This window comes from Mytilus edulis, chromosome 9 (genome assembly GCF_963676685.1).
Source record: "Mytilus edulis chromosome 9, xbMytEdul2.2, whole genome shotgun sequence".
Taxonomy (NCBI): Eukaryota; Metazoa; Mollusca; class Bivalvia; order Mytilida; family Mytilidae; genus Mytilus; species Mytilus edulis.
Window position 1 is genome coordinate 56,243,173 of NC_092352.1, and position 12,617 is coordinate 56,255,789.

The 12,617-nt window shown below is 32.5% G+C and overlaps 1 long non-coding RNA gene across 1 annotated transcript; it reads right to left on the reverse strand.

Moving 5' to 3' along the window:
• Positions 1-930: 930 nt before the first annotated feature.
• Positions 931-12,252, reverse strand: LOC139488613 (uncharacterized). The gene is made up of 4 exons (XR_011656048.1): positions 12,152-12,252; positions 8,954-9,078; positions 4,459-4,582; positions 931-1,040 (listed from the first exon to the last, which is right to left on the reverse strand). It is a non-coding gene; the product is annotated as an uncharacterized lncRNA (long non-coding RNA).
• Positions 12,253-12,617: the final 365 nt, after the last annotated feature.

Below are 12,617 nucleotides of genomic sequence, written 5' to 3' on the forward strand. Positions count from 1 at the left end.
TCAAATAATAGCCTGTTTACTGCAAATGTTAACCGACCAGTCAATCAAATTGACATGTTCTCATTCTGATATGCAGGTATTTGCTACTGGCCTTAAAACACAAACCTAACCCTGTGCCATCAGCATTATCACCATATTTTGTCTAAGCATCATTCATATTATATATATAAAAGCCTTAAATGAAAATAACCTTCAAACCTGTGATTGCGATTTTAAATGTGTGCATAAATAAATTTCTTGGAAGAGGGGTCTAAATACAGCACAAACAACATTTTCAATCACAAAAAAATGAAAAAGTATATTTTAACAACTGCATTTGACTAGCATACTAACAGGTCCCCCAACAAATGATCTTAAACCCTGCTGATTGCAAAATAAATAGATCACTAGGTGTACAGAATGGATCTTAATATACTAAACAAGTTTAAATTAACAGATTTGGTTTGAATGCCAATGAGACAACTCTCCATCCAAGTCACAATTGGTAAAAGTAAACCATTATAGGTCAAAGTACAGCCTTCAACAGAGCCTAGGCTCACACCAAACAGCAAGCAATAAAGAGCATCAAAAATTACCAGTCTAACCCCTTTCACACAGGAAAATCAATGATCTAAGATACATAAAAATTGAGAAGCCAACAATTATTAAACACATAATAAGCCCACTTAACATCAGGTTCCTGACATAGGAAAGGTGCAAACAAATGCACTGGGTTTAAACGTTTTATCTGGCACCAATCTTCACCCTAACCTGATACAGTGGTTCAATCATTTAAACCAGTATTGTTCTTTATTGAAAATGTATAAACACTTCCATGACTTTAGTTGTCATATCTGATTTTATAGCCATACACATGATACATGTACCTTCCAAAATAAATGTTTCTCAACCCTACAAATATTCACAGATGACAAATATTTCAGTTCTGTTTTTTCAAATAAATATAATTGTATAAGCAACAAAAATGAACTAAATTAATGTCAAATATTTGGTTCCAAACTATGTTTCTTTTTTCTTGCATGCTGGAGTTGTTTTCTTGTCTGTAAATAAAGATTGAAATAAAATATTAATTTACATAGCATTATGAGTTTGTTTATTGATAATTTCAGCTTTTAAAAACAAATCACCACAGTATCTACTTATAGGTGTATTATCTGTTCTTGATATGAACTCCAACATATAGTATTACCATGATTACACTGTACTATCTTTGCATAACTGAACTAAAGCAGAATTGAAAATCAATAAAAGAACAGATTTCCAGTGTCCCCCATGTTGCACATATTTTATCTATTAAAAACAAGGCCAATAAATCAATAAATGGTGAATTTGTTCATGTGACACACATATCATATAAAGTTATAAAGGGACATAACTGAAGAACATGTAAATGTGATGCTCCCCAAATTTGTACTTTCAAGACCAGAGTTTTGTGGTAATAAGTATGGTGTATAAGTTTCATACCATTTTGAGAAGGCAAACTCAAGTTAGTGAACCGAAAGGAAAAATTCAGCAATTTTTCCATGTTTAAAGGATCATAATATAGATAGATTACAAGATGTGGTATGAGTGCCAACATGGCCGATGAGACAACTCTCACTCCCAAGTCACAATTTGAAAAAAAGATTATAGGTAAAAGTATAGGCTTCAACATAGAGCTTAAGATCACACAGAACAGTAGGCTATAAAGGGTCCCAAATATGACTAGTGTAAAACTATTCAAAAGGCAAAACCAACAGTCATGACAGTCTAATCTATGTAAAAAACAGAAAAAGTTTAAATTCTAGATCATTAAAAGCAGACAGCAACACCACTTAAATTCAATCTTGCTCTGGTTTTTTTGGTAATTAGTATTGTGTTTAGTTTCATAACTTTTGGTTGAGGCTAACTTAAGTTAGAAATGGAAAATTCAGCAGTTTTTCCATTTGTAAAGGGGCAAACTCTAAAACTATTAAATTGACGCCACCAAAATTCAATCTTGACACACGTTTGGGCTAAAAAGCATTCTGTATATCATGGTATATGTTTCATAATATTTGGTCAAGTTATTCAAAAGTAAAGTTAGAGATTGGAAACCAACTGTCTTTGATCATTGAATATTGTTTTTCCTGGTATTAATATTGATTTTGTTATCAGTAAATTCATGAAAATAAAATTAAAGCAAACTAAATATTACTGTAATATATATACAGATTCATAGATCTATATTCTGTCTCTAACTGTATCTGGGCATTGCACAAAGTCATGTTTTTCTATTAATATGACTGTTTATGACTTCTTAAACTAAATCTATTGGATGTTGGATGTGTACTGATTGATAAATTAGTCTGAGATGCATGATTTTTTTATTAGTCTAGATGATAGTGGCTTTGAACTAGCTGCCAGTAACTGTGAGTACTCTCAGATCTGCACTTAGTGTCTTTTTGTTGTTGGGATAAATATACAAGTACTCAGCTCATCTACTCTGTGTTGTATTTCTTTTTGTCTCATTTTATGAGTCAATAAGCCTTTTTCAACTGATTTTTTTAGTTTGTTCTTATGACATGTATGATGTACTGTCACACCACTGTCCCAGGTTGGAGGGAGGGTTTGGATCTTGCATGTTGAGCCCCAACCCCACACATTCTGTATGTATGTGCCAGTCCCAAGTCAGGAGCCTGTTATTCAGTGGTAAAATGTTTGTTGATGTGTTACATAATTTTTTTCCCGTTAATTTGTTCATGTTGTTGTACATACATGTAAATTAGGTGGTTTGTTTTCTTGTTTGAATTGTTTTACATTCGTCATTTCAGGGCCTTATATAGCTGACTGTGGTATGGGCTTTGCTCATTGTTGAAGGTTGTACAATTAACTATAGTCATGATCATGATGATAGTTGTTAATTTCTTTGTCATTTGGTCTCTTGTGAAGAGTTGTCTCATTGGCAATCATACCACATCTTCTTTTTTTATATTTGGGACATTGAAGGAAACAATTCTTTTAAAAATATTTGATCTGATATGATTTTCAAAATTGTCTAAAATATTGATGACATAAAACTTAAAATAAATTTCATAACAAGAGTGCACAAACTGAAATGTCTCGCCTTCTTTACTAATCATTGATATTATGTTTAGTCCTAAATATATAGACATTAACTGTTTAGTGTCTTTAAATATCAGTTGTATTTGTACGAAGCTAGGAAACAAGGTGTATGCGAGCTTTTAGTGAGCTGTGCGACTAACATATAGTTCATACAATATTTCCATACACCAAATAATTAGTTGACCATATAGTTTTTAGAAAAAAAGGCCAAAACTTAAAAACTTACCTTTGACCACTGAACCATGAAAATGAGGTCAAGGTCAGATGACACCTGCCAGCTAGACATACATGTACACCTTATAATTATTCCATACACCAAACATAGTAGACCTATTGCATACAGTATAAAAAAACTGACCAAAACTCAAAAACTAACTATTACTGCTGAACTGTTAACTATTTAGTTTAGGAATTTAGATATCATAGTTTAGTCTATATAGTCTTTAGTTCTATTTGTATGTATCTTTGTATTTACAGTGACTTGGTGGGTTTAGATTAAAGATGTACAAAGAATACTTCAGTCATTTATAGCCAAGCCAATTAACAGAACCATAAAAATTAGGTTAAGGTCATATGACACCTGCCAGTTTGACATGTACATCTTTAGCTTACAATCATTTCATACACCAAATATAGTAGACCTATAATTTTGCATACAGTTTAAGAAAAACAAGACCAAAAACACAAAAACTTAACTACAACCACTAAACCATGAAAATGAGGTCAAGGTCAGATGACACCTGCCAGTTGGACATGTACACCTTTCAGTCCTTCCATACACTGAATATACAAGACCTATTGCTTAAAGTATCTGAGATATGGGCTTGACCACCAAAAATTAACCTTGTTCACTGATCAATGATATGAAGTTGAGGTCAAGTAAAAACTGTCTGACGGGCACAAGGACCTTTCAAGGTACGCACATACCAAATATAGTTATCCTATTACTTATAATAAGAGAGAATTTAACATTACAAAAATCTAAACTTTTTTTCAAGTAGTCACTGAACCATAAAAATGAGGTCAAGGACATTGGACATTTGATTGACGGAAACATCATAACATGAGGCATCTATATACAAAGTATGAAGCATCCAAGTCTTCCAACCTCTAAAATATTAGGCTTTTAAGAAGTTAGCTGCTGCCGCCAATACCACCGGATCAATTTCCCTATGTCAAGCTTTCTGCAACAAAAGCTGCAGGCTCAACAAAAATCTGGATAAGAATTGTACACATTAGAGCACTCATAACTTCATAAGGCAATTTTCCATTTGATTAATGTTTCTAAGGGGCATGTATATGCATTACATGTATATGCATTATCTATATATATACATGCATATCATGTAAATGTTAATAGTTAAGTCTTAATACCTTAAACAAACAGCCTTCAAGTTCCTCAGGTATGCCAGGATTGCCCAGGAAACACTTTCTAGTAAATAAGATGTGTCCTATCCCCATTGATTCATTCTCTGGATTTTATATGCAAAATATTCCCCTGAAAAAAAAATATATGATTACTTATCTAATTCATGTGATCATGCATTTTTATATCATGAATTTGTTGTTGAATAACTCAATGACATTGGAAACAAATGTATTGCATTACTTATCAATGTTTATTATAAATACATGTACATGTACTTTGACCAAGAGGATAACATTCTGTGGAAAACTTTCATTTCTTTTACAATAAATATATATTTTGTGTACATGTACAAAAACAATTTCATTAATCTCAGGGATATAACTTCCAGTGCATACATGTACATATTTTTGCCAGCTGGAACTCATTTACTTTACTGAATAAGTTAGTTTGGACGAAATTTTGCAATTGGTATACATATATATTCAGGGATGATTCCACTATATAGTTTAGGGCCGCTTAACGGCCCTTAAATCGGCCAGCGGCCCCAAAAAATGTTGTAAATATAAATTCCCAATTCACATGATTCAGGAAAATAAAACAAAAATCGGTATTTCCTGAAAAGTTTCCGTCACCGATTAAAGCAACTATAAATTTCATAGTTTGTCGTCAAAACGTAGTAAAATCCTGATAAGAATGCTGACTATGATCGCATTTTATTAACAACGATTTAATTATGTCAACATGAGGTAAACAATTTTTGCGGCCGGATTCTATTAAAGTTAAAATGTTATCGGGGTATTTAGTCTCGTAAAAGTAGATCGCTCAGCAGGTTGATCAAAAATATGCTTTTTGTCAAAATGAGTGTCAAAACAGACCTCGGCAAAGAGCAAATTCAAATTTTGATATAATAATAATAATAATAATAATAATAATAATAATAAATTCTTTATTTAAAGAGGGTAACTCAATTAGAAATAGTCTAATTTTCATTGAGGCCCTCAAACAAAATACATGCATACAGTTAACATTCATACATTCATACATTAATTTACAATATACATTACTAGTATATACACAATTCAATCATTGAAATATACCAAGGGTAATAAATGACAATATTTGATATAGTTTTGTTAGAGGAAAACAAATTAGTTAACTTGCATATAATTTTCAAGAAAATGATTATAACTATGTTTCTTGAATAATTCCACATTAGGACATTTCTTTATTTCGAGTGGTAAATTATTCCATACTTTGGTTGCAGAATAATGAAAAGATTTTTTATAAAAATTTGTATTTGGTCTTGGAACAAAAAGATCATTATTAGAGACAGATCGTAAGTTGTGGCGTTGCACATCATCAATATTTAGTATTGCTAAGTAATCAGGTGTTAGCCCATTTACAATTTTATACATTAGAATTGATATAACATTGATGAATGAATTTTAATGTTAAGCAGATCGCCCAGCAGAACCGGTTATGTAATTTGATTAAAACTTGTTTTGTAAAAGAAATTATTTTATATATTTTTCACTTTTTTCCGCAAAAGACAAAAGTTTGAGCGTTTTTGAAAATAAGTTGATGATAGACCATTCATGAAATGAGACCACCACCCCCCCCCCCCCCTTCTCCCCCTTCCACTTAGAATACGATGTCATCATTATGGAACTGTTTCAAAAGATATGAAAATGATCCAAATAATTTTAAAGTTCACTGGTTCAATTGCTTCAAATATCTTATTAATTAAGTATATATATATACTTTTGTAATTGCTTTTCTGAATTCGACAATTGGCCAGTTCTATTTGAAATACATTTAAATCAAGGTAAGTTTATAAAGATGATCTGTTGAAAAATACCCAATGGATGATTTTTTTTTTCACTGGTTAATATGGCAAGCCGTTTTGCTATTTAATCTAACTTCAAGATATATCATAAACTTTATAAGATATCTTATATAATAGTTCATTAGATAATTGATATAGTTTGAAAGATATCTTATAAACTTTATAGTTCATGATATATCTCAAATAATTTATGAGATATTTTATAGTTTATAAGATATCTCATATAATTTTCTTTATCAGATATCTTATAAATTATATAAGATATCTTATAAACTATAAAAGATATCGTATAAACTATATAACATGTAAAAGATATCTTATATAAAGTAAATTTGTAAGATATCTTATATAAAGTATGTTTGTAAGATATCTTATATAAAGTATAATTATTTATAAGATATCTTATATAAAGTATATTTGTAAGATATCTTATATAAAGTATATATGTAATATATATATTTTAAAATCGATATTAGATATCTTCTTTATTATATAAGATATATATTTTATATAAGATATCTTATAAAAAATATTATTTATGATATCTTATATATCATAAGAAATATTATTAGAGATATCGTATATAAATTATAAGATATTTCATATAATTTTCTTAATATGATATCCATTAAATTATATAAGATATTTTATACAAAACATATTTATAAGATATGTCACATACTTTAAGATATCTTAAATAAATCTTATATACTATATGAGATATCTTATATATTACATAAGATATCTTATATATTATGAGATAATTTGAAATTCGAATAAATAGCTAAACGGCTTGCCATAGGTTTATGTTAGCTGGTACTTGTGGTATATATGTTTTTGTAATAGGCCTCGTTTACCAAAGTTAAGATGATAGTGCATCATATGCAATGATATTCATGTATTACAACTTCCCAGGTCCGAATCCAATAATTTCTTCAATCAGTGTACAGGTGAAATTAACTTAATATTCATTTCTGTTTTTACAGGAAAATGGTATTATTTCGTCTTAGATTGTTTGCATAAAAAATTCCCAATTGGGATAAAAATTCCCAATTTGATATTCAAGGGACCATTTGAAAACACCTGGAATCATCCCTGATATTGTAGTTTGCTGTACATGCCATAGTCATGATAGTAATGCATTAATAAGTAATTGGTACTGAATTGTATTTCAAATAGTAAATCTAGCTATTTAAAATGCAAAAATATTACTAGATTTGTAATTGCTAGCAATAACGGATGGCACCCTCGTCCTCCCATTGCCAGGCGATCGGCAGCCATTTTAAAATTCCAAAGTCAAAGAGTGCATCTACACATGCAAGTTATCATTTTTGTTAAATTTCATTAAGTTTGGAGCATTTTGAAATTTTGGACAATTTTGCTGTTTCCATGGTTACGGCGGCCATTTTGAAATTCCAACTTCAAAATGAAACTCTGCACATGTCAGTTACTATTCCTGCAAAGTTTCATGCAGTTTGCAGCACTTTATTTTTTTTTTTGAAATTTTGAACATTTGTGCTGCAACCATGGTTACAGTAGATAATTCCAAAATTCTAAAAGCAGACATCTCATTGCCACATGTCATGTTATATATCAATACAGTTTCATTTACTTTGGTGCAATACTCTCTGAGAAAATGCTGATTTTATGCATTTTTCCATAGGGTCAATGTTAAACTTGTCCCCAGTTTCCAAATATCGTCTTGGCATCTTGGCATACTGGGTAACATTTTCATTAAGTTTCATCTAGTTGGGTCATATAACGACAGAGTTAGAATTTTTTGATATTTTAGCTGTTTCCATGGTAACGGTAGCCATTTTGAAAATTCCAAGATCAAAATGCAGCTCAGGCCATGCCTGTTACTATTTAAGTGAAGTTTCGTCCAGTTTGGAACACTTTGAATATTTTCGGATTTTTGCTGTTTCCATGGAAACGGCAGCCATTTTGACCATTCCAAAGTCAGGTGCACAACTTCACATGCTGGTGCACATTGTGGTATAGTTCCATCAACATTGGTCAACTCAATTCCAAGAAACTGTGTGGACAAAATGTGTGGAAGAAGAATAAGGAAAAAAAGAATCGATGAATAACAATACGTCACCCCAACTCCGTTGAGGGTGCCATAATAAAGCATTCTATATAGAAAAACATACAATGTACGCTGGGAAAAATGTCTCAACATTGTTTGGTAACCATGGTATTTTTACCCGAACTAATAATATAATAGATATCAAATTTTTTTTTGGACCATAACTCTGGACTTAATTATCAGACCAGAATACCAATTAAACTTGATCTAGATAACTTGTCATGATAAAACTTTTCAACAAACATTAAATCAATATCTTCAAGAAAGAAGAAAAAAGTGTGGAAACTGATTTGCCCGACTGATGAATTGACAGACAGACGGACAGAGTGTAAATCTAACGTCCCCATTTATTTCATTGGTAGGGGACTAATTAAAAGCAAATTACAAAATCAAGATTCTTTATTTAAAGCAAATTTATTATAAAGTTATTAACATAAAGAGTAAGCAATTTTTCTTCTTAACATTTATTTAAGGTACAAAAATGTAGCAGGATAAGCTGTAACCCTTCACTCCCAATCCCAACTTTGGGAACACTGATAATTTTTATTTTAATATAAATACTTACATATCTGTTTCTAGCTGCAGCACATGTCTGCGTTCTTATTTCTTGTGTACTTCATTTTACTCCTTTAGCCTTTCCAGTCCTGGGGCAATTTGCCAAATGTGTCATTTCTTGTGAGTCCTAGTAGTCTAGAAATAGAATATTAAAATAATATTTGTGTGTTTCCTTCTACAATTCCTTTATTCATGTTATTTATTCCAATAATAAGTAAAATCAATAATCATGTAAATATAATGAATTTATCTCTCGCAAATATTTTCCAATCATGTTCATTGATCATGTTGATTTTTGATCAGCTAGGAAACTAATATAGTATGTTTGAATTTTAAACAACTATTTTTAAGAAAAATTCTTTATTTGATAAAATTGAGAATGGAAATGGGGAAGGGGTCAAAGAGACAACAACCCGACCTTAGAGCAGATAGCTATTGACAACAGCAGAAGGTCACCAACAGGTCTTCAATGCAGCGAGAAATTCCTGCACCCAGAGGCGTCCTTAAGCTGGCCCCTAAACATTTTTTTCACTAAACAAAAATACATATATACTAGTTCAGTGATAATGAACGCCATACTAACTCCAAAAACTCCAAATTGTACACAACAAACTAAAAGTTAAAATAATACAAGACTAACAAAGGCCAAAGGCTTCTGACTTGGGACTGGCGCAAAATTGCGGTGGGCTTAAACATGTTTATGAGATCTCAACCCTCCCCTATACAAGAAGTAAATCTAACCAATGCAGAAAAGTAAACAACAATACGCACATAAAAATTCAGTTCAAGAGACATGAGAGAAGTCCGAAGTATATACATACATGACATACTGGTACTTCCAATAACATATCAGCAGCATATGATATGTTTAATGTTACACAATCTTCACGATTAACCACAAGCTGCCAACTTAAATGTATTTAAAGTATATATTCAAGATGCAGATCTAGGATTTTGAAAATAGGGGGTCCTAAGGCCCACGAAACTAGGCAATGTTTGGACATGTTGGAGTAGAACATGTAAAATATTCTATGCATTAACCTAATATGTTGCAGCACTGTAAAAAAAAAAGGGGTGGATAAAATTACAATGACCAATTTGTAGCTAATGTTCCTTGTCTATTGGATAGAAAATACCGTGGCAGATGTAGATTAAAGCATAAATAAAAGATTTATTTAAAGTTGGTTATACATATATAACAATACAACATGAGCTCTGTAGAGCTTTTATCCGACATAGATTATTAAAGTATTATCAGTTTCACCCCAAGAATATCATTTTTTCATGAATAAATCTTTAAGTATTTCACCTTTATTTTTATAAGGTTTGCAAAAGAACATAAAACATTCCTATTTTTTAATATATTTTTAATGGTACGTGTTTACAGTGCCCAGTGGTACGACTTGCCATTGGTACGAGTTACTCTGGTATTTATGAGTTTTCGGTGGTACGAGTGAATCCATGACAAATCGCCCCACTTTATAAAAAAACGCCCCACTCTTGTTTATCAACTCTCCCCACTTATGAAAAAGGGTAAAATCCCATTGCAAAAAGGTTGAACAACATACCCCACTTATGCCATCTAGCCTCAATCGGGCCAAATAGATAAACCACAATGAATTTATAAGTGTCAATTCGCCCCACTTATAAAAAAAGATGCAATCCCGTTGTATATCTATGACTATGTCCCTGTCCCACTTCAATACCTATGAAAACCTCAGTGAAGCTCAGTTTGGGACCCCCATACTTCAGAATCAGGCTATCTCGAAGATAGAGACGGTCCAAAGGCGAGCTGCAACAGGTTTCATAATACTAGTAGTGTATCAAACATGCTGAACACACTAAACTGGCATATTTTAACACAATGCAGACTGCATGCATGCCTGGTTATGATGTACAAGATCACACATCACCTTCTTGTTATACCATCTAGCACAATTCTCATTCCATCAGACTCAAGAACCAGCTGGGGATCCAGAGGTGGGGTTCCGGGGGGTTGGACCCCCCCTTTTATGACGATCAATGCATTTGAATGGGGACATGTAACTGGAACCCCCCCCCCCCTTTGTCCTGGGTTAGGAACCCCCCCTTTTTAAAATGGCTAGATCCAACTCTGTCTCAAATATTATTTAAAAAGCTTCATCTCCTGTACATAGTTTTAATCACTACATCTGTTCTTTGCACCATTTTGTAAATAACTAAAATATTAACGGGATTTTACCCTTTTCACAAGTGAGGATATTTTTTAAAAAGTGGGGCGAGTTGGTAAACCCGTTTGGGGCGGGTTTTTTTTTAAAGTGGGGCGAGTTGGTGAAAAAGTGGGGCGATTTCGTGTGGGGCGATTTGTCCTGCTTCCGGTACGAGTTAACCTGTTAACTTGCTTCCATCTCGTCTAACCCTTCAGACCTATTTGCAATCGCATTTTCCACTGTTTCATAAGTGGGACGGGCGAATTGGTAAACAAGAGAGGGGCGATGTTTAAGAAGGTTGGACGAGTAGAAATCTCGGAATTAACAAGTTAATATATATGGATTTCTGGTCATGTTGGGGAAAAAGTGCCTGTGGAAAAAGTGGGGCCATTTTCCAATGGGGCGAGTTGTTAAGGTTCATGTGGACCCTATGGCTAAAATGGCCGTATTTTCACCTCAAAATTTACTCTGAGTACAGACAAATCTGCGCATCTGTAAAAAATTTCAGGCATAGCATGCCCTAGATAAATAAATTTCAAATATGTTTTTTCATTCCTCCAGAAGGTGCCAAAATAAACTAAGTTGGGAAACAGGTTTGAGAACTCCCCCACAGGTAATAATTGAAGTGAGCTGTATTGCTTGACATGGACATGAGATGGACAATAGATACCTGACAATAATTGGTTATTTAAACTGTGTACCTGAGTGGACCATATCAAGGTAAACTCAACTGTTTGTTAATTTTATCATCTTCTGCAGGGACGAAAAAAAGTGTACGGCTAAATCCAGTTAAGTTAGGAATTTTCTAAATCATACATTGCATTTGAATTCTATTTATCTAGGGCATGCTATGCCTTAAAACTTTTCCAGATGCACAGGTTTGCCTGTACTCAGAGTAAATTTTGAGGTGAAAATACGGACATTTTAGCCATAGGGTCCACATGAACCTTAAATGGATTCTAACTGCAGGAAATTATTGAAAGGTGAAAATCAAATATCTCAATCTGTAAAGAAATTACCTTTTCTTCGTTCTCCTTAACGATGCTATCATATCTATCTTTATCTAACTCTGGAAACCGGTCAAGATGCACTTTCACTGCTAACATAATCCTTCACAAGTTCACACAAGTGTTGTAACTTTCACTTCCGGTATGACGTAGTTTGACAAAAATCGTGCAGACGAAAATTTTAAGGTGAGGCCAAACAAACAAAAAATATGAATCTGACAGTATCTGATATTGTATGTGTAAAGGTGTGATATCCAACATAGTGATATTTTCTTAGTAGCATTTTTTATTAAGCAGTTTTTTTTTCTAGTTTGCCCAAATATCAGAATGTAGAAACATGGTCTTTGAGTGTCAGAATATGTATTTCCAACTGAAGGTAGCCAGACCAGAACCAGCATATTCATTTTCTGCTACTCTAAAAAGTGACATAAAATCTGCAACCCTCTCCCCCAAATGATCGTACCCTTATAAAATCCCA